General features: G+C 39.1%; 1 long non-coding RNA gene across 1 annotated transcript in view; it reads left to right on the plus strand.

Moving 5' to 3' along the window:
• The window catches only part of LOC123334662, a 137,816-nt gene that overhangs the window by 53,719 nt on the left and 62,810 nt on the right, over window positions 1-21,287 (plus strand). The window contains exon 2 of the long non-coding RNA XR_006552666.2: window positions 457-554. This is a non-coding gene — a long non-coding RNA (uncharacterized LOC123334662). The remainder of the gene's footprint in view (window positions 1-456; window positions 555-21,287) is intronic.

A 21,287-nucleotide genomic window follows, 5' to 3' on the forward strand; every position in this document is an offset into this window, starting at 1 on the left:
AGTTTCATTAATCAATGGTCACCTATACCCTTGATATACTCAAGTCTTATTCTTGACTGAATTGCATCCCCTGTAAAATTCATTTGTTGAACCCCTACATGCCCATGTGTCCTTAAGACAGGTAATTAGGGTTTAAAAAAGGCTTTAAGTGTGGGGCCCTAATCAAATATGATTGGTGTCCTTATAAGTAGAGAAGGAGATACCAGAGATCTTTCTATTTCTGAGGAAATGAGAGGAAGGTGGCTGTCTACAAGGGAGGAAGATGGGTCTTACCAGGAACCAACACAGATGGCACCTTGATCTTGGACTCTACCCTGCAGAACTGTTAGAAAATACACTTCTGTTAAGATACCCAACCTGTAGTATTTTTCATGGCAAGCAGAGTAGACTAATACAGACCTAGAAGTAAAGTTTTCTTACCTTCAAGGTCCATATTGCCTCTTTCTCTTTTTCTAGGGATGTGATTCTGAGGCCTCAGAAACTGGGAAACATCCATAAAAGTATTGCTGCTCTCAAGTGTTCATGGCAACTGAGAGGAAGACAGTAGATTAGAGGTAATTGTTCAGATAGAAACAAGTTGATTGAATTTGTAGATAAAGAAGAGCCAGTTTTAAAAAACAACACACCTTATTCCATCTTAAGTTCTTAATCTTTCTTCATGATTATTCTGCTGAAAAACCACCTGTTGAACATAAAGAAGCACCTTCAGACCTGTCAAGAAGGTGTGTGGTTTTCCATCATGAACCTGTCCTCAGTTAGGTTTGATGTCTCTGGTTTCTACTACTGCACTGTTATGGTTTTCTTTTACATCTTAGATGCTCCTCATTTGCCATCTGATTTCTCTTTCTACTACCATGTAATTGTTGTTCATATACTCTAAGATTCTGCCATTTGCTTCTGCCCTTTCCCCCCCCACTTTTTAGCTAGGATAGGTCAATAAATCCTATTATTTCTATAAAAATTCTTCTGTTTACAACTGAAATTAATAAATCTATAGACCTGTAGGTCTTTAAGTTCTGTGTCCATGAATGGTCTCTGGATATTTCCAGTTAAGTGTCTTAACAGCAATGTATTTAATTTGTGTCACTCTGTGTAGTTGACAAAGTATGTATTATGTATATACTTGTTTTCAATCATATCAATACTCTAAGCCATGTGGTATTAATTCTATTTTACGTTTATGATGCTTACTCTCAAAGTGGTAATTTTATAGGTTGTCAGATAAGCCAAATAAGCAAATCTCATTCATATGTCAAGCATAAAGATATGTAAATATGTCTAACACTTCTTCAAGTCTAAAACTTGTCAAAAACTCTTCTTAAATGGAACTTTAAGTGCTATCAGCATAGTTGCAAATGGTCTGTCCATCTCAAATTTCTTAGTTATCATTACTATCATTTTCTTAGTCAGTCTGTCAAATCCAATACCTGAAATTCAATAACTTTTTGTTGAAAATATAGTGAAATGACTAAAAAGAAAAAATAGTTCTTACAGTTGATTCTCAATTGAATGTATCTTTGAAGTCATTTACAAAGTCATTAATTATTCTACATTCTTCATTCCTACCTCAGTCACCCAGGATGTTGGAAAGAACAAACCAAAGGATAAGCATAAAGTAACACAGGCTTTTGGATCCATATTCAGTAAAGAATTTCTTATTTCTGTTAAAGCCAGTGTAAAATTACCAGGAATATTTAAGGATAAATGTATCTTCAAAGTTATATTGTAAAAATAAATCCTTGATTTTTACAATGTTTTCTATTTACAAACATCCTACAGAATAGCAATAATACTGGAAATGTGGTCTCTCAATATTACTATTGGTCTTTATACAAAACAAATTAAAGTTTGGTTTAAAAAAAAGGGATAAAATATTATAAGTTAATACATTGCCTAAGGTAGTTTTAGAAGTTTAAGGAGTAATATTGGTGACTATTGACAATATAAGGAAGATTAAGCATTTCTTAATCAAAATAAATGTTTGTTCTGGTCTGGAGACCATTTCTTATTTGATCATCCTTGGAAAATATAAAATGTCAGGGTCATTATTTTTTACTAACTGGATCTGGCATGGGCACAAATGGTAAATTGAACTATCTTTATTTTGGTGGTGGACACTGAGAGAAAATTGGGCTGAAAAAGTATTCAGACAAAACATACCACTTATAGGTACTTATAGACAGGTAAAATAAAATTTTAATAGACGTTTCATAAATGAATATCTCATATAATTTTGGTAAAATACAAATAACCTGTTTTGTCACACAAGGGGTAGTTTCTACATCTGGCTTGTGCATGCATGCTCAGTCACTTCAGTCATGTCTGACTTTTTGTGACCCCATGACTGTAGCCCACCAGGATTCTCTGTCCTTGGGATTTTATAGTCAAGAATACTGGAGTGGTTGCCATGTCCTTCTCCAATGTCTGGCTCATCACAATTTTAATTGTAAACCACAGGAGATGTAGAATATGATAATTAAGTTAGGAAGTGCTCAACGGATTGCAGAGTAGTAAATTTCTTCATAAAAATAACATTGACAATCTACTAAAAAACTGTTTGTGTATTATCAGGTATTGCTAAAGGAACAAACAAACAGCTCCAAATTCACTCAGAAGATGAGTTCTACTTATCTCAGTAATTTACTGGCTAGTCTATGATATAATTTTAAACGTCATTTGGTTCTCTCTCTGAGCATATAGCACTTCAAATTAAAGAACATATCTAATATAGAAAATACTATTTTAGTACATTGTGGGAAATCAAATCTAAATCTGTATTTAGAGACCATTAGCTTAATAGCTTAATATGAATTATAAAAGAAATTTGAATGCAATAATGCTGGAATAATTTGACATAAGACACAAACTAGAAGGTTTGAGGGAAAAGTAAGTATGTTCTTTGGAATTTACCATTTTTCTTTAGCTGGGGTGATTTTTGATGGTGTCAAATGGCCTGAATTATCTGTTTTGTATGACTTGCTAGATGATAATGATGGCACATGTAGCTTTCTTCTTATAATAGTCAACAAAATTCCAGGTGAGCAATGTCCAACCCTCATCCTCACTAATATCAAGTGTAGTATGGTATGTTCCATTCAATAATTCAGGCTCAATAGTGGGTTTTATGCCATGTGCTTCTACACATGTCATTTACCATTGTCTAAAAAGTGAGCTAGACCAAAAATGATTTTGAACACTCTTTTCAAAACCACCTCTTATTAGATACCCATAAAGAAAAAATCACTCTGACATGGTACTCTAATACTATTGATACAATAGTAATAGTGCATTGATATTTTATAGGACTCACATGTGTAAAACTCTGGGTTATGTATCACAGCTTTTAAAATGCTGTGGCGCTTACTTTTTACACCAGCCTAGAAGCTGGAAAGGGAAGTGCAAGTCCAGAATGCAGCTGCATATCTGCCATTCACACCAGACTCAATGTTTTTCTTATTATTTACATGAGCACAGACATGATGGTATGCATTATCACAGGAAGTATGTAAGCTACAACTGAAAAATGTGGATCACAACCCCAATGACCCCAAACTAAAAATACATTGAAATTTTTTCATTTTACTTGAATTCACCTTAAAAATGTAAACATTTAAGTGTCAGGAGAATTGAAAGTAATATTGCCTCTTCAGGATTTGTGTAGTAGTTCCTGACTCCGAAATCACTTGAGGGACTTAATAGAATCACTGTTTGTAGATTTATGTTTCAATGTGTTATTTATCGTCTCAAATAGAAAATAAGAATTTTCATGGACTGAACGTTTGATTCTTTCCAAAATTCATGTTTTGAAGCTAACCCCCAATGTGATGATATTTAGATCTGGAGCTCAAGGGCAGCAGAACATTATACCCAATATATGTCTTGTTTGCATATTGATGATTTCCAGTTATAGGCACTTGAAAAACAGCAAGTGCAAGGAGAGGCTTTTCTTGAACTCCCCTTAACTGCCTAAAGACAGATCTTCTGAAAGGAATTAAATTATAAGAAATCCTCTCCCTGGCCATCAACCAGAAGGCTGAAGGTCAGCACCACACCCTGACAGATTTTGCCACTAATTATAATACCTCCCAGCCATTCTTGCAAGGGCCTAGCCATCTTTCCTAAAACCATTTACACTCTCCTCTCTCCCCTTTCCCTGTTATTGATGATATTTAATTCTGAATTCTAGGACACCTTGGGGAGTAACTCATTTCTGTCCCGAGTTTACATGGGGCAAACATGTTAATAAACGTCTGGTTCTCTCTTGTTAACCGGTCTTTTCTTACAAGGGCCTCATCCAAGAACTCAGAAGGGTAGAGGAAAGATTGTTTCCCTCCTTTTGGTAGATGGAGCTGGGCCTTTGGTAGGTGATGAGGTTTACAGAAGGTCACAAGGGTGGGGCTTGTATGCCCTGAGGGATCAGTCCCCTAAAGAAAGAGACCTGAGAAGACTTGTTTCCTCTCTCTCCACCCTGTGAGGTCACAGTAAGAAAGTGGCTGACTGCAATCTGGAAGAGAGCTTCATCTGGGAACAGAATTGCCTAGCCTCTGACCTGGGACTTCTCAGCCTCCAGAACTGTGAGAAGGTTCTGTGCTCAGTATATTGTTTTGGCTGTCCCAGGCTGATTAAGACAAGCATGACATTTACCAATAAGCTTAACCATGGGTTTTGTTCTCCACTGTCACCTGAGCCAATGGTGAAAGTGGACAGACCCTCCTACTAGCAGCATAACAGACCTTCCTATTAGCAGCAGGGCCATTCCCCAGAGTGTGCCACATTGTTTAAAACTTCCAACAGGGATACAAGGAGTAATCATTTTAGAAGAAATCTCAGTCACCCAGACAAACTGACTTAAACTAATCTCTCTGAGTATATAAAATAACATTTCCTGTTATTGCATCATGCATTAAAAGTGAGAAATGATGAGCTGAAGAGATGGAGGAGGAGAATGAGGAGAGAAGGACGGCAGTGACATCAGAATTGGATCTTAATGTCTTCAGTACATTATATATTTAGTTTAAATTTTTTTATTTAAGTCTATTGTTTAAAATTTGGACACTTTAAAAAAAAATAAAATAAAATTTGGACACTTTTACCCATGGAAGTAATGATAAGAGTCTGGGACAGAAGGTAGCAAACCTATTCAGGTTAGGGTGCAGCCTACCTTGGCAGTGATGAAATCAGATTTGCAGGTGCGACGCTCGGAAATGAGTTTTCTGAATTCTGGAGAAGGGATCCAGGGAGGTGGGAGGGTTGCGTTCTGACTGGGTTGTGGGCAGGATCTATGTTATGAGGTAGAAATAAGCCACATTTGAGATGAGTAGAGTGGTCTTCAGTCCTGTGGGCTTCCTAAAAGCAGATCATTGTTGAGTCAAGTACAGGCTTTGTTAACTGGAGATTAGTCTCTATTTATTGGAAAACTAGCATTTTTGTAGTGTAAAAACAAAGGACTTTGGAGACTGACAGCTTAGGGTTTGGAATCTAGAATTGTCTTTTACTAACTTTCTGGTCATTAGCAAGCAAGTCACTGAAACTCTTCAAGTTTCAATTGCCTATCACTCACTGTGGGTAAATACTACATTTACCAAACCACTGCTATAGGTGGATCATGTTTGTAAAGTACCTGACAACTGTCTGGTATCTATTAGGTAATCTCTACATTACTATATTATGCATTTATATTTGTATTTCTGCTCTAAAATGATTTTTTGAAAAATACATATCTTATGTACACTGAATAAAATTTAGTTTGCTAGTTTCTCTAAAGAGATAATAGTTTTCACACTAAAAAAAAAAAAAAAATCCACTAGCCACCCCATTCCTGCCACAGCGGCCAGATGGGCCAATGATGGCCGCTGCTCCTGCTGCTACTCCAGAAAGATATAGAATGAGCCACAGAAGCTCCATGCATCCTAGGGAAGCCCAGTCCCCCTTGATGAAGTTTAGGAAAACACAAGGCACTTTGGTAAGTGACTACAGAAATGGCTTGTGAATGGAATTTCAGTGAATACCTTTGAGGGAAGCCGGCATTGAATTCCATTTTAAATGAACGAGGCTACCATATCATTGAAGTAATTCTCTGGACTTTCCTGGCCCAGAGTGCTGTGCTGACAGCCAGAGAGCTTCCACAACCCAGAGGGAGAAAACCTGCAGGAGACTCACAAACATTTTACTTTCTTAATGAGGCTGCGTGACTCAGAAGAAAATGTGGCATACCCTTGCATTTCTGCTTGATGACCAGTGGTAATCACAGATATGCCTACACCAGGCTGCGTGACCTAAGTTGTTGCTGAAGCAGCGTGGAAAAGTCTTTCCTCAGAATAAGCTCAGGGCAGAGTGAGGACAGAACTGAGTCTAATCATTCCCCACAGGAGCATTCCCTCTGGTGGATACTTTCATTGACAAATTGCTTTTGATCAGCTGGCTAGAACAGGGCAACCATCAGAAGCCATTGGGTCAACGCCATTCTGATCATATAACTGTCATATAGTTACAGGCTGTAACCTAGTCCTGGCCAACTATTTTAAAAACAATTTACACGGGCATAGATTCAATATGCAGAAATATACAACAAAACAGAAAAAAAGAAAACCACCTTCTTTATAGTCAATCAGAAGTGCCTGTTTTATATAGGAAAACACTATGCAGTATATTTACCCAATAGTCGAAGATAACTATCTTCTTTTCTTCAGTTCTAGACAAGTAGGGTTCTTACCTAAATCTTATTCTAACGGTAAATTTTTTGGGGGGTGGCGCCATGTCGCATGTGGGATCTTAGTTCCTGATAGGGTTTGAACCTGCAACCCATGCAGTGGGAGTACAGAGTTTTAGCTACTGGACCTCCAGGGAAGTCCCTCTAGTGGTAGATTTAGCAATAATATTGTTCCTGTGATAGGGTTGGCTGGGAGGCAACAGCAGAAATCTAGGGCAGAGACCATAAAGGAACTAAAGCAGAGATGGCAGGATGAGCCAGAAGGGATACATCAGGGAGATACTTAGGACATGCACTGCCAGACACTGGCATCCAGGAGTTTTAGTGGCGTCACAAGTTGCATGGACATGAGTTTGGGCTTACTATACCATAGTTGTCCACTAGAACACAGGCACCCTGGTAATCAAAAGTCTTGATTTGTAGTGCTAGATGACTTCCCTGGTGTAACTCTTGCCATCAATTTCAAGCTATAAAAGGCTTAACAGTCAGATCAGATCAGTTGCTCTGTCGTGTCCAACTCTTTGCGACCCCATGAATCACAGCATGCCAGGCCTTCCTGTCCATCACCAACTCCCGGAGTTCACCCAGACTCTCGTCCATCGAGTCAGTGATGCCACCCAGCCATCTCATCCTCTGTCGTCCCCTTCTCCTCTTGCCCTCAATCCCTCCCAGCATCAGAGTCTTTTCCAATGAGTCAACTCTTTGCATGAGGTGGTCAAAGTACTGGAGTTTCAGCTTCAGCATCATTCCTTCCAAAGAAATCCCAGGGCTGATCTCCTTCAGAATGGACTGGTTGGATCTCCTTGCAGTCCAAGAGACTCTCAAGAGTCTTCTCCAACACCACAGTTCAAAAGCATCAATTCTTTGGTGCTCAGCTTTCTTCACAGTCCAACTCTCTCCTCCATACATGACCACAGGAAAAACCATAGCCTTGACTAGATGAACCTTTGTTGGCAAAGTAATGTCTCTGCTTTTGAATATGCTATCTAGGTTGGTCATAACTTTCCTTCCAAGGAGTAAGTGTCTTTTAATTTCATGGCTGCAGTCACCATCTGTAGTGATTTTGGAGCCCAGAAAAATAAAGTCTGACATTATTTCCACTGTTTCCCCATCTATTTCCAATGAAGTGATGGGACCAGATGCCATGATCTTCGTTTTCTGAATGTCGAGCTTTAAGCCAACTTTTTCACTGTCCACTTTCACTTTCATCAAGAGGCTTTTTAGTTCCTCTTCACTTTCTGCCATAAGGGTGGTGTCATCTGCATATCTGAGGTTATTTATATTTCTCCCAGCAATCTTGATTCCAGCTTGTGTTTCTTCCAGTCCAGCATTTCTCATGATGTACTCTGCATATAAGTTAAATAAACAGGGTGACAATATACAGCCTTGACCTACTCCTTTTCCTATTTGGAACCAGTCTGTTGTTCCATGTCCAGTTCTAACTGTTGCTTCATGACCTGCATACAAATTTCTCAAGAGGCAGATCAGGTGGTCTGGTATTCCTGTCTCTTGAAGAATTTTCCACAGTTTATTGTGATCCACACAGTCAAAGGCTTTGGCATAGTCAATCAAGCAGAAATAGATGCTTTCTGGAACTCTCTTGCTTTTTCCATGATCCAGCGGGTGTTGGCAATTTGATCTCTTATTCCTCCGCCTTTTCTAAAACCAGCTTGAACATCAGGAAGTTCACGGTTCACATATTGCTGAAGCTTGGCTTGGAGAATTTTGAGCATTACTTTACTAGCGTGTGAGATGAGTGCAATTGTGCAGTAGTTTGAGCATTCTTTAGCATTGCCTTTCTTTGGGATTGGAATGAAAACTGACCTTTTCCAGTCCTGTGGCCACTGCTGAGTTTTCCAAATTTGCTGGCATATTGAGTGCAGCACTTTCACAGCATCATCTTTCAGGATTTGGAATAGCTCCACTGGAATTCCATCACCTCCACTAGCTTTGTTCATAGTGATGCTTTCTAAGGCCCACTTGACTTCACATTCCAGCATGTCTGGCTGTAGGTCAGTGATCACACCATCGTGATTATGTGGGTCGTGAAGATCTTTTTTGTACAATTCTTAACAATAAATTGGCAAAATTCCTGATGTTTTAAAAGTTGCTCATATGGTCCAGACCAAGACAATTCTGGCACATCACTAACTTGAATTCAAGGTCAAGCAGTCCAACTTTCACTTCACTTAAATTTTATTTATTTTATCCTTCCTTCTTTGAACCTGTGGACTATTTGATCCTTGCCATTTCTTGTAAGAATGACTAGAAGCCAGTCATAGGAATTTATGACCATGGAGAAAACAGGCACAGAAACACTGGACATACACTGGAGTGTATAGTGCAGTATACACTGGACTGTACACTGGCCTGTATACTAGACATACACTGATATATTCTACACTATACACTGAACTGTATGTTGGAATGTGCACTGGATTGTACACAGGATGTACATTGGACAGCACTGTGGACTGCACACTGCACTGTACACTGGGATGTGCACCAGATGTGGCCCAGATGTGTCCAAACGTATTCCAGATGTACATCCGAGTGTTCCAGATGTGTTCCATATGTGTTACAGATGTGTCTAGATGTATTCCAGATCCGGTCCAGATATATCCCAGATATGCACCTGACTCTCAGATGTGTTCCAGATGTATTTCAAATGTGTTCCAGATATGTCTAGATTTGTTCCAGATGTGCACTTGGGCTATACACTGTACACTTGACTGTACATGATGTACACTGGGATGTATACTATATACTGGGATGTACACTAGGATGTACACTGGGATGTATTCTATGTACTGTGCTGTACACTGAACTGTACACATAAGTGTACACTGGAATGTGAAGAAACTGAAGTACCAGCATGATGCTTTCTGGTACATCATAGACACATATCCTTTGAACATATATGTACAAAATGCTAAGCTCTAATGATCTCAGGATTTGCTTCTGATTTTCCCTTGAGATCCAGATAGATACAATGAGTCCAGTTTTAATTTTAAGATGCCATAAATGTTTAAAGGTCAACTTGCTTATATTTTATTACAACCAAAAAGTGATTGACTCTAGATAGCTCAAAAACCAAAAACAAAAATCCCACAACTGAACTTGGTATAAATGTATATTTTTCTGCCTATAACTAATGTTTCTCCTAAGGAGAAAATTTGGAGATAAACATTTGTAAAGAAGTTCTTATAAAAGAATTCATGTATGCATGTTCAGTTGCTCAGTCATGTCCAACTCTGTGAGACCCTAAAGACGGTGGCTGGCCAAACTCCTCTGCCCGTGGAATTCTCCAGGCAACAATACTGGAGTGAGTTGCCATTTTCTCATCCAGGGGAATCTTCCCTTCCTAGGGATTGAACACATGCCTCCTGTAAATCCTGCCATGCAGGCAGATTCTTCACCTTAGAGCCACCAGGGAAGCCCAATAATAGAGTTCAGGGAACATTAAACAACAACAACAAAATACTAAACTTCTTTCTATTCTTTTTACTCATTTGTGATTTATTTTTAAAAAATCTTTCTTGGGATCTAATTGAAGGAGTACATTCCATTAAAAAATCATTCCACTTACTTTTTTAGGGGGGTGGAAGGAGGTCATCTAGATTTCAAAGTATGATCTTCAGGTACAAAGTTTTGTTAATTTTATTTTAAGAGGAAAAAAAGCCCTACATTCAGACAGTAGGACTTATCAGATCATTTTCCTAACTGCCAGTTCTTAACTCTTCCCAACTCAGTTTTCCAAGCTCTAAAAGGGTATTTTCCATCTTTTTAGGCAGGAAATAAAGACTAAGATTGCAAAGTGTTTCAAGCATGAAATGTTGTGTGAGTTAATAGGACAAATAATAATAATAGCCTGTTAGAAGTACACAGGCAGCCATGGTAAGGTAACTAAGAAAATAAGTTGCAGTGCTTGGTATGAGATTGGAAATCACTACTAGAACAAAAGTTTGTTCATACTGGGAGCAGCATTGCATCATGTGTAGTTCAATGCCAGGTCATTTTCAATTGTTTTAATTGCCATGAGCCACTGATCTTTAGAGCTGTTCCTGACAAGCTCCTGCCTGGTCTTAATGATCATGAAATGGTGCCAAAGATCAGCATTATCCCCTACTGAACATTAAATGGTATCAACCCCCTTTACTGGGTCCAGCACTCAAAAGACTCAAAGTAATTAAGTTCCCATTGTTGCCTCTGGGATTCAGGCTTCCACCGACTTGTGATGATACTATATCAGCAGATGACTTACAAGTCCCTGTATAGGGGAAAAAAGTTCATGAAGGAATTGTATCTGGTCTTAAGTAACAGGGACCAGAAATTACTCATTTCACTTCTGATCATAGTCCATTGGCCAAAATTAGATTTATGGAGAATGGAAAGTATAGGAGAGCACAGGAAATAGTTAACAATTCCACTGTCTCTGCCATAGTAGTCCTTCTTAAGAAATGTTTCAACTTTGTGTAAAGTAGGATTTGGTTACTAATATACATGAGGGTACTAAAAATCCAATTGTACAAAAAGCTATCAACTACTAAAGCAACTGTATGTAATTCATCCCTGGGTCAGGAAGATCCCCTGGAGTAGGAAATGGCAACCCGATCCAGTATTCTTGCCTGGAAAATTCCATGGACAGAGGAGCCTGGTAGACTACAGTCCATGGACCACAGAGAGTCAGACACAACTGAACAACTGAGTACACAGAACACATGTAATTAAAGAAAAACATTTTTATGTCAGGACAACATAAACTTTGGAAATTGTCAAGTAAAGTATAAATTTGTGTTTCATGAAAATGTTTATATAAAAGACAATCACAGATGAAAAGTTAGGCTATGTTCATAGATTGGAATAATTAAGATTGTTAAAATATCCATACTAGTTAAAAGCAGAGACATTACTTTGCCAACAAAGGTCTGTCTAGACAAAGCTATGGTTTTTCCAGTGGTCATGTATGGATGTGAGAGTTGGACTATAAAGAAAGCTGAGCACCGAAGAACTGATGCTTTTGAACTGTGGTGTTGGAGAAGACTCTTGAGAGTCCCTTGTGCCGGGAGCCGGCATATTGCATATTGAGTGAGGATCTGTAATAGCTCAACTGGAATTCTATCACTGCCGGGAGCCAGCGTGAGGCACTCCGCCCATGACAAAGGTCATGAGGAAGGAGGCTCGGCATACGCAAAGGCGGGATCGAGCCTCAGGAGTCCCCCTGGAAATTCTCGAGCATCTACCCTCAAAACCAGAGTCTGCCTACTTTCTGCTTTGTGCTTTCACCTACACCTCTGACTTTACGGGGGGCTGTCTCCCACTACCTCTCTCTGAAAAAGAGTTAGCTTACAGCTCCAGTTAATAATTCTTGGATGTGACAGTGTTTCAACCTACAAACTCCTTTGGAAATCCTCTAGCCTGCCTGAATGGGTTTTTCCGGCCACATGTGATTGTTCAGAGCCTCCCAACTGTGAGAGGCAGGAGATGTTCTAAACTGCCTAAACACAGATTCCTTTGAGTAGTTAAAAGATTGATTAGAAATTGTATTGGTGAAGGGTTTTTCACTTGTTGGGCCAATGTTTGCTGCTAAGTCTCCATACTCCTTACCTACTGTGTCCTTGGCAGTGTATTGATTGATATAATGGGTGTATAGAAATGTAAAATGCAGCTTTGTCCAATGCTTTTTGGAAGGCTGGTGCCTGACTTTGGAATAATCACCTTTAGAGAAAAAGAAGTTTCTTAAAATGTTAACAGGCCTCCGGGCCAGAAGATGATGTCAATCACCTGAAGTTTTGCATATGGTAAGTTTGAAAGCCTGGCTTAGATCAGAACCAGGAACTGCTGTCCTTGCATGACTCCACCCCTTCCCCCATTATCCTCTATGCATACCTTAAGGTATAAAAACTACTTTGGAAAATAAAGTGCGGGCCTTGTTCACTGAAACTTGGTCTCCCCATGTCACTCTCTCTCCCAAATTCCAGCTGAGTCTCCATCTGGAGCGCGGAACCCACCATGCTTGCTAATTATGCCTGGGCTTCTAAGATCCGACCGGGGAGGCCTCAGTGTCTCCTCTCCTTCGGGAGAATGGAAGGACGCCTGCGGCCTACATAAGTGGTGCAAACTTCTTGTCTTGAAGTTTTATTGGTCTCCCGCGTAAACCAAGCTACTCAGCCTCTTTTCTCCACTGAATTTTCCTACTGAGCTATCCTCATTCTATTACTCTTTGTATCCTTAATTAACGTGTAATTAAGCAGTTGTTTCCTGACCCTCGCCTATGCCGTCTCTCCTTCGAATACCCTGGATCAGCTGGGGCTGGACCCCGGCACCCTTGGACTGCAAGGAGACCCAACCAGTTCATCCTAAAGGAAATTAGTCCTGAATATTCATCGGAAGGACTGATGCTGAAGCTGCAACTCCAAAACTTAGGCCACCTAATGTGAAGATCTGATTCATTTGAAAAGACCCAGATGCTGGGAAAGATTAAAGGCGGGAGAAGGGGACGACAGAGGATGAGAAGGTTGGATGGCATCACTGACTCAATGGACATGAGTTCGAGTAAACTCTGGGAGTTGGTGATGGACAGGGAGGCCTGGCATGCTTCGGTCCATGGGATTGCAAAGAGTCGGACATGACTGAGTAACTGAATTGAACTGAAAGCCATTTATAGAATCAATGCAATCCTTATCAAGATTCCAATAGCATTTTTAACAAAAATATGACAAAACAATCCTGAAATTTATATGTAATCTCAAGAGAACCAGAATAGCTAAATCAGTCTTGAGAAAGAAAACAAAGCTAGAGGAATCACACTTCCTGATTTGAAGCTGTAGTGTAAGCCTATGGGAATGAAGTAATATGGCATTTTTTCTCATATTAGGGGAAAGGCTTTTAGCTTTTCACTGTTGAGAATAATACTAGCTGTGGGTTTGTCATGTATATGACCACCATTATGTTGAAATAAGTTCCCTCCATTCCCACTTTATGGAGATTTTCTTTTTATCATAAATGGTAGTTGAATTATATTGAAAGCTTTTTCTGCATCTATTGAGATGATACATTTGCTAATGTGGTGTATCTCATTGATTTATTTGTAGATGTTGAACATTACTTGCATATTTGGGATAAATCCAGCTGATTGTAGTATATAATCCTTTTATATATTATTGAATTTTGTTAATAGTTTGTTGAGGATTTTTACATCTACATCCATCAGTGATGTTGGAGTATAACTTCTTTTTTTGGTGGTATCTTTGTCTGGTTTTGGTATCAATCTCACCATTCTTTTTATCAACATGGTATTGGAAGCCTAATCATAGCAATCAGAGAAGAAAAAGAAGTAAAGGCAATCCAAGTTGGAAAGGAAGAAGTAAAATTTTTACTGTTTGCAGATGCTGTTATACTATACACATAAAATCCTAAAGGTACCACCAAAAACTTACTAGAGCTCATCAATGAACTCAGCAAAGTTGTAGGATACAATGCTAATATACAGAAATCTGTTGTACTTCTATGCACTAACATGAAATATCAGAAAGAGAAATTAATATGAAAAGATATATCATGCTCTTGAATCAGAAGACAGTATAGCTAAAATGGTCACATTACCCAAAACAATCTACAAATTTAATGTAATCCTTATCAAATTACCCATTTTCTCATAGAACTAGACCAAATAATCCTAAAATTTATATCGAATGACAAAAGACCCAGAATTGCCAAAGCAATCCTGAGGAAAAAGAAGGCTTGAGACTGCTGCTACTGCTGCTGCTAAGTCACTTCAGTCATGTCCGACTCTGTGCAACCCCATAGATGGCAGCCCACCAGGCTCCCCCGTCCCTGGGATTCTCCAGGCAAGAACACTGGAGTGGGTTGCCATTTCCTTCTCCAACGCATGAAAGTGAATAGTGAAAGGGAAGTCGCTCAGTTGTGTCTGACTCTTCACGACCCCATGGACTGCAGCCTACCAGGCTCCTCAGCCCATGGGATTTTCCAGGCAAGAGTACTGGAGTGGGGTGCCATCGCCTTCTCCAATAACAGACACTACTACAAACTAAAGTAATCAAAACAGTGTGGCACTGGCATAAAGATAGACGTATACATCAATGGACATGATAGACCACCTAGAGTAATAAACCCACACATCTATGGTCAGTTAATCTTCCCTTGAGGCAAGAATATACAAATCAGAAATGACAGTCTTTTCAGCAAGTGGTATTGGGGAAAGCTGAACAGCCCCATGTAAATCAATGAAGTTAGAACACTCCTTCACAACAAACACAAAAATAAACTCAAAATGACTTGAAGACTCAAATATAAGATATGACACCATAAAAATTCTAGATGAGAACATAGGCAAAACACTTTCTAACATAAATCATAGCAATATTTAATCCACCAAGGCAAAGATGTTAAAGTAAAAATAAACAAATGGGGAACTATTCACACTTAAAAGCTTTTGTGGAGCAAAAGGAATCATGGAAAAATAAAGAAAATCCTGAGAATGAGAGAAAATATTTACAAAGAAAGAAACAGAAAAGGGATTAATCTCCAACATGTATAAACAGCTCAAGTTCAAAAAATCAACTCAATCAAAAAAAGGGCAGAAGATCTAAATAGACATTTCTTCAGATAAGTCTTACAGATGGCTAAAAAGCACCTGAAAAGATGCTCAACCTCACTAATCATTGGAGAAATGCAAATCAAAGCTACAATGTGGTAGCACCTCACACCCGGTCAAAACGGTCATCATCAAAAAATCTACAAACAATAAGTGCTGGAGATGCTGAGGAGAAAAGGAAATCTTCCTACACTACTGCTGGGACTGTAAACTGGTGCGGTCACTATAAAGAACAGTACAGAAACTCCTTTAAAAATTGAAAGTAGAGCTGTCCCATGAGCCAGCAGGCCCACTCCTGGGCACATACCTGGAGGGAGCCATAATTTGAAACGAGACGTGCACCACAGTGTTCACTGAAGCACTATTTACAACAGCCAGGACATGAAATCACCTAAATATCTGTGAACAGAGGAATCAATGAAGATGTGGTGTATGTATGTGTGTGTGTGTATATATATATATATATATATATATATAATATTACTTGGCCATAAAAAGTAGAAAATAATGCCCTTTGCAGCAATATGAATGGACCTAAAGATTCTCATACTGAGTGAAGTAAGGGAGATAAAGAATTACCACATGATACTGCTTATATGTGGAACCTAAAAACATTGGTGCCAGTGAGCTTATCTACAAAAAAGAAATGCAGTCACAAGTGTAGAACACAAATATATGGATACCAGAGAGTAAGAGGCAAGGGGTAAGGATAATTTGGGAGATTGAGATCTACATATACACACTGCTGCTGCTGCTGCTGCTAATACGTCGCTTCAGTCGTGTCCGACCCTGTGCGACCCCATAGATGGCAGCCCACCAGGCTCCCCCGTCCCTGGGATTCTCCAGGCAAGAACACTGGAGTGGGATGCTATTTCCTTCTCCAATGCAGGAAAGTGAAAAGTGAAAGTGAAGTCACTCAGCCGTTTACGACTCCTAGCGACCCCATGGACTGCAGCCCACCAGGCTCCTTCGTCCATGGGATTTTCCAGGCAAGAGTACTGGAGTGGGGTGCCATTGCACACTACTATATATAAAATAGATAACTAATAAGGACCTACTGTATAGAACAGGGAACTTTACTCAGTGCCCTGTAAAGGCCTATATGGGAAAGGAATCTAAAAAATAGTGGATATGTATATGTATAATTGATTCACTTTGCTGTACCCCTGAAACTAACACAATACTGTAAATCAACTATACTCTAATAAATTTTTATTAAAAATCAGAGACATTACTTTGCCAACAAAGGTTCGTATTGTCAAAACTATGGCTTTTCCAGTAGTCATGTATGGATGTGAGAGTTGGACTATAAAGAAAGCTGAGTACCAAAGAAATTGATGCTTTTGAACTGTGGTGTTGGAGTAGACTCTTGAGAGTCCCTTGGACTGCAAGGAGATCAAACCAGTCAATCCTAAAGGTAATCAGTCTTGAATATTCATTGGAAGGACTTATGTTGAAGCTAAAGCTTCAAACCTTTGGCCACCTGATGCAAAGGAGTGACTCATTAGAAAGGACTGTGATGCTGGGAAAGATTGAAGGCAGGAGGAAAAGGGGACAATACCACATGAGATGGCTGGATGGCATCACTGACTCAATGGACATGAGTTTGAAAAAGGTTCGGGAGTTGGTGATGGACAGAGAAGCCTGGCGTGCTGCAGTCTATGGAGGCACAAAGAATTGGACATAATTTGGAGACTGAACTGAACTGAACAAACACAAAGAAACAAAAAGTCTTTCAAAGATCTTTTTTGTTTTTGTTTTTTTCCTTTACTGTGAGTAGTCCAAATATGAACCAGTTAAATTGCCCTTTTCTAAGAGTTGACTCATTGGAAAAGACTCTGATGCTGGGAGGGATTGGGGGCAGGAGGAGAAGGGGACGACAGAGGGTGAGATGGCTGGATGGCATCACTGACTCAATGGACGTGAGTCTGAGTGAACTCCAGGAGTTGATGATGGACAGGGAGGCCTGGCGTGCTGCGATTCATGGGGTCGCAAAGAGTCGGACACGACTGAGCAACTGAACTGAAATGAATTGTCTTGGGAATGTATCTCTGTAACTGATCAGCAAATTAACTGCAGACAATTATCAAATGTGTTTGCTTCTTTTTTTCTTACCTCTTTTTAGACTGATGAAAAGTAAAAAGCCAGAAATAACAGGCAGAATCTCTAGAAATAGTATATGAGGGAAAAAAAGGAACAGTAAACATAAACATGCAAGTGTACCGGTGGTTTTGGAGTTAAAAGTTGCATATGAAATGCAACAGAAAAAGGGATTATTGAAAAGAGAGAGCATGGCAAGAGAAGTTTCAATAAGGAAAAAAATAGAGATGAGCTAGAATTTTTAGACAATGCCACTCTTATACCCCAGGAGAAGAGCTCCCATTCTTTTTGATGGTCCTTATTCTTTGAAATGCCTACTTCAAAACTTTCTACCTCCTGCTCTAGAATCTGAAAAGCTGGGCTGATGGCACCCCATGCACACCATGCCTAGTCTGGGTAGAATATCTCAAGTCTAGACTGGGACCTACAAGGACCTTCCTCTATTTTTTCCATCTCATAGGGTTTCTTTGACCCATCCGACCTTGGGTCATTTAGATGAGCCAAGGAACACTAGAATTACAACTAAGGGGTCATCCAAGGGTCCTCTGGCCAGGTCGTCATGCCCTGGTTCCAGGAAGGCAGTCTAGCGAGTGAAGTGCTTTCTCTATGTAGAGAATATTTCTCTAGTGGGATCACATGAGGCTATGACATTGGTGTTGGCATTCTGACTTGGAGTGACTATCACTCATCAAAGGAGTTCATGACTCTGAACCACCACCACAGAACCTTGGGCTTAAACCTCATGTGAGTCCACGCAGTGGGTTTGCCCATGCAGTTCAAGAACAATATACCTTGGGTCTATAGTATCCACTGGTTTTAGAGGTGCTAATAGGCACACTTCACCCTGTGTCCCCCTCCAACCCAACACTAGCACCCATCCTTCATCAGGCTTTACCTAATGTGCTGTTCACTCTTCCAAGAGCTGTCTCTATTTCTTTTGATGATTTTCCAGACCATTGTTTCATAAATTCAGTGGAGCTCTGGATTATCAATATCTTCTCCTCCAATTTGTGTGGTGACTTTGTGCTCTCCTGGGTTATTCTAAAGGCATGCCAGATATGGGAATGACATTCCTTGTGTGACTGGGAGTACTCTTCTCACTCTATTCAAACACCCTTTACCTTTATACCCAGCCGGTGGTGGTATATGAAAACAGATCACATTTTAAGGATGAAGTGATCACAGGCTCAAGATTCTATAATTGAAAGATATTATTCTACTTGATATTTGGTCATCTTCAAAACGGCACTGTGACATCCATGGGCCAGTATGATGGGTGATGCAGTATTATAAGTAATGATACAGCCAGCACTAAACACATTGTATTAGGGAACTATGGTAGCAAGATCTATGTTGTTTCAATACAAACAGGTTCTGAAAAGTATGACATCGTGAGTAATAACAGTGTTGCTGCCTTTTCCTCATGGTGGTAGATATGAAAGTAGCCAGCAGTGACACATTGAAAAGAAAAGAACATGAAGAGATGGCTCCTGTATCTGAGCATAGAGGAACTACATTTGGACACTACAGAGAATATTCATCTGCACTGACTGAATGACAGATACCTAATACCTCTTCTCTACTAGTACCCTAAATCTTCACCAATATATCACTAAGCCTCACATTGGCCCATAATTTGGGGTACAGGGTATTCTTTCTTTTAACAATAGTATACATTTTTCATTAAAATCATTTGATAAGGTTTTGCTCTCCTTTGTTTTCATAATCATGATTTTTAATGTCTCTACAATAAACTAAACAGCAGCTGCATGAAGTTTAACGATGCAGTTGTTGCACACTGAGACTGTGTCTTTTTTTTTTTTCAAACACTAATATTAAACAATGCTGTGATGTACATCTGAGATATAAACTTTTTTCCATATTTTACATTTTTTCTTTAGGATATAAACTGTGTAGTAGTTTAACATAACAAGTGTTTTTAATTGGTATATTTTCAGGGGGTGTTTCTCAAATTTCCTGACTCTTGCACAAAGTATTACACAGAGCGTATTATACACAGTATGTATTATACATAGTATGTGTATATATATATATATATATATGTCAGTAAATTAATTCTGAACCCCATTTCCACATCCCATGGCAGACCAAGTTTCTCTGTAAAGTTGATGTGAATTGCTGAAGGCTGACTGTTTAAAGAGGCCCTTGGCCTTGGTCCCTTGACCTTGCTTCCATGCATGCTATATCACTTATGTACCATACCAAGGAAGATGTGAAAGTAAACCCCTTTCCCAGGGCCTTAAGAATCCACTCTTATGTCACGGCACTCTTAGGATCTCACCTTCCTAATTATTCATGTGGAATTACTGAGGGGAAAAAAAAAAAAACGGAAGGAAAGGAGGGATGGAGGGAGGGAGAAAATTGTTATTATGAAGCCAGCACAATAGTTTTCTCATTTCCTCACTGAAGACAAATGGATAATTTGGATTCTGTAAACTGTGGAACTTTTGTGTTGCTCTTTTTTATTTTAAAATAGGCTACATCTTACTGAAGTATCTGCATGTGTATGTGTGCATGTGGTGTGTTTTCTCTGTAAGACTCCCATAATGAGATCAAAACCCATGTGCCCAACCATGTAAGTGATTTCTTTAATAATACAGGAAAAATAATTCCTGAATTAGGATATTCTTAGTGCATTGTTCCACTGTGTACATTATAAATGTAAAGCAGGCACCAGTCCTGTCTCTCCACAGGGAGGATTTATGACATGGTACTATTATAAACCCAAGGATTTTTTATAGTGTTTCATTTTATGGTCTGTTCTGCCTAAAATGACCTAAGGTATAATTTTCTTCCCACTGATAGATGCCATCTACAAAGTGCCACTGCTATTGAAGGGCTGGGCTGAATCAGTGAGGAAATAATTCTCACCTTTATGTCTTTTGCTTCTAAGCCCAGGTGGTAATGAAAGGGTGGTACATCAGTAAAAGGTTATTCATTAAGTGCCCTTAAGCGTGTTTGTAAGTACAGGGAACCAGAAAGACTCATTCTAAGAACACTTCTGACCGCAACTTTTGGTCCTTTGAAGCAATTACCAGAGGTGGTCTCCGTGAATGCTCCCAGAAAATGTGAATTGTCTAAGGGAAAAAAAAAAAGTGAATTTCTAAGTAGCTTTTATAGCATGTATGGGCTCTGAAACCATTAAGCACATCCTCACACATGAGGCCGAGTGCCTGCTTCTCTCTTCCAAATACACTGCATCTGTATTTCACCTTGGCAATACATATTAAAAAAAGCTCCAGGGAAAATACACATGAATTTGGAAGAATTGACTTATATCTGCTTACAAACAAAATAAACCACTCATGATACAGTGTATTTCAATTCAATCAGTGTACTTGAGTTTCAATTCAACAGTATAATGCTAACTCAAGTCTTTAGTTGGGCCAGTCATTATCAGATGAATCAGAGCAATACATTTCATGTACAAAACCATAGGCAAACATGATATTAATTGCAAGTTAGTCCATCCCACCAGTAAACTGAAGCCAACTCAATTCTTCCCACTTCCCTGGTGTTCAATTACACCTTCACCTGTTTGACTTTATATGAAAGGAATGTACTTCCTATCTTACAAGATAATACAAATATTAATTGAGATACATGTCTGAAAGGTAGAAGGCACCCAGCAAATGTTAATTCTCCTACCTGTATTCCTTAATAAAAAAAAAAGAAAAAGAAAATTATGGTAGGTAATGTGTTTTTACAGCAGAGATGGTGATATATTTTTTTAGTGTGCAACAATGTCCTACTTTTCTTTCTTCTCATTATCCCTTTCTGTCTTGGAAATAAGAAACCTGATTAAAATACCTGGGCATATTTCAAACTAAAGTATCCAGC

This window comes from Bubalus bubalis, chromosome 8, assembly GCF_019923935.1.
Source record: "Bubalus bubalis isolate 160015118507 breed Murrah chromosome 8, NDDB_SH_1, whole genome shotgun sequence".
NCBI classification, from domain to species: domain Eukaryota; kingdom Metazoa; phylum Chordata; class Mammalia; order Artiodactyla; family Bovidae; genus Bubalus; species Bubalus bubalis.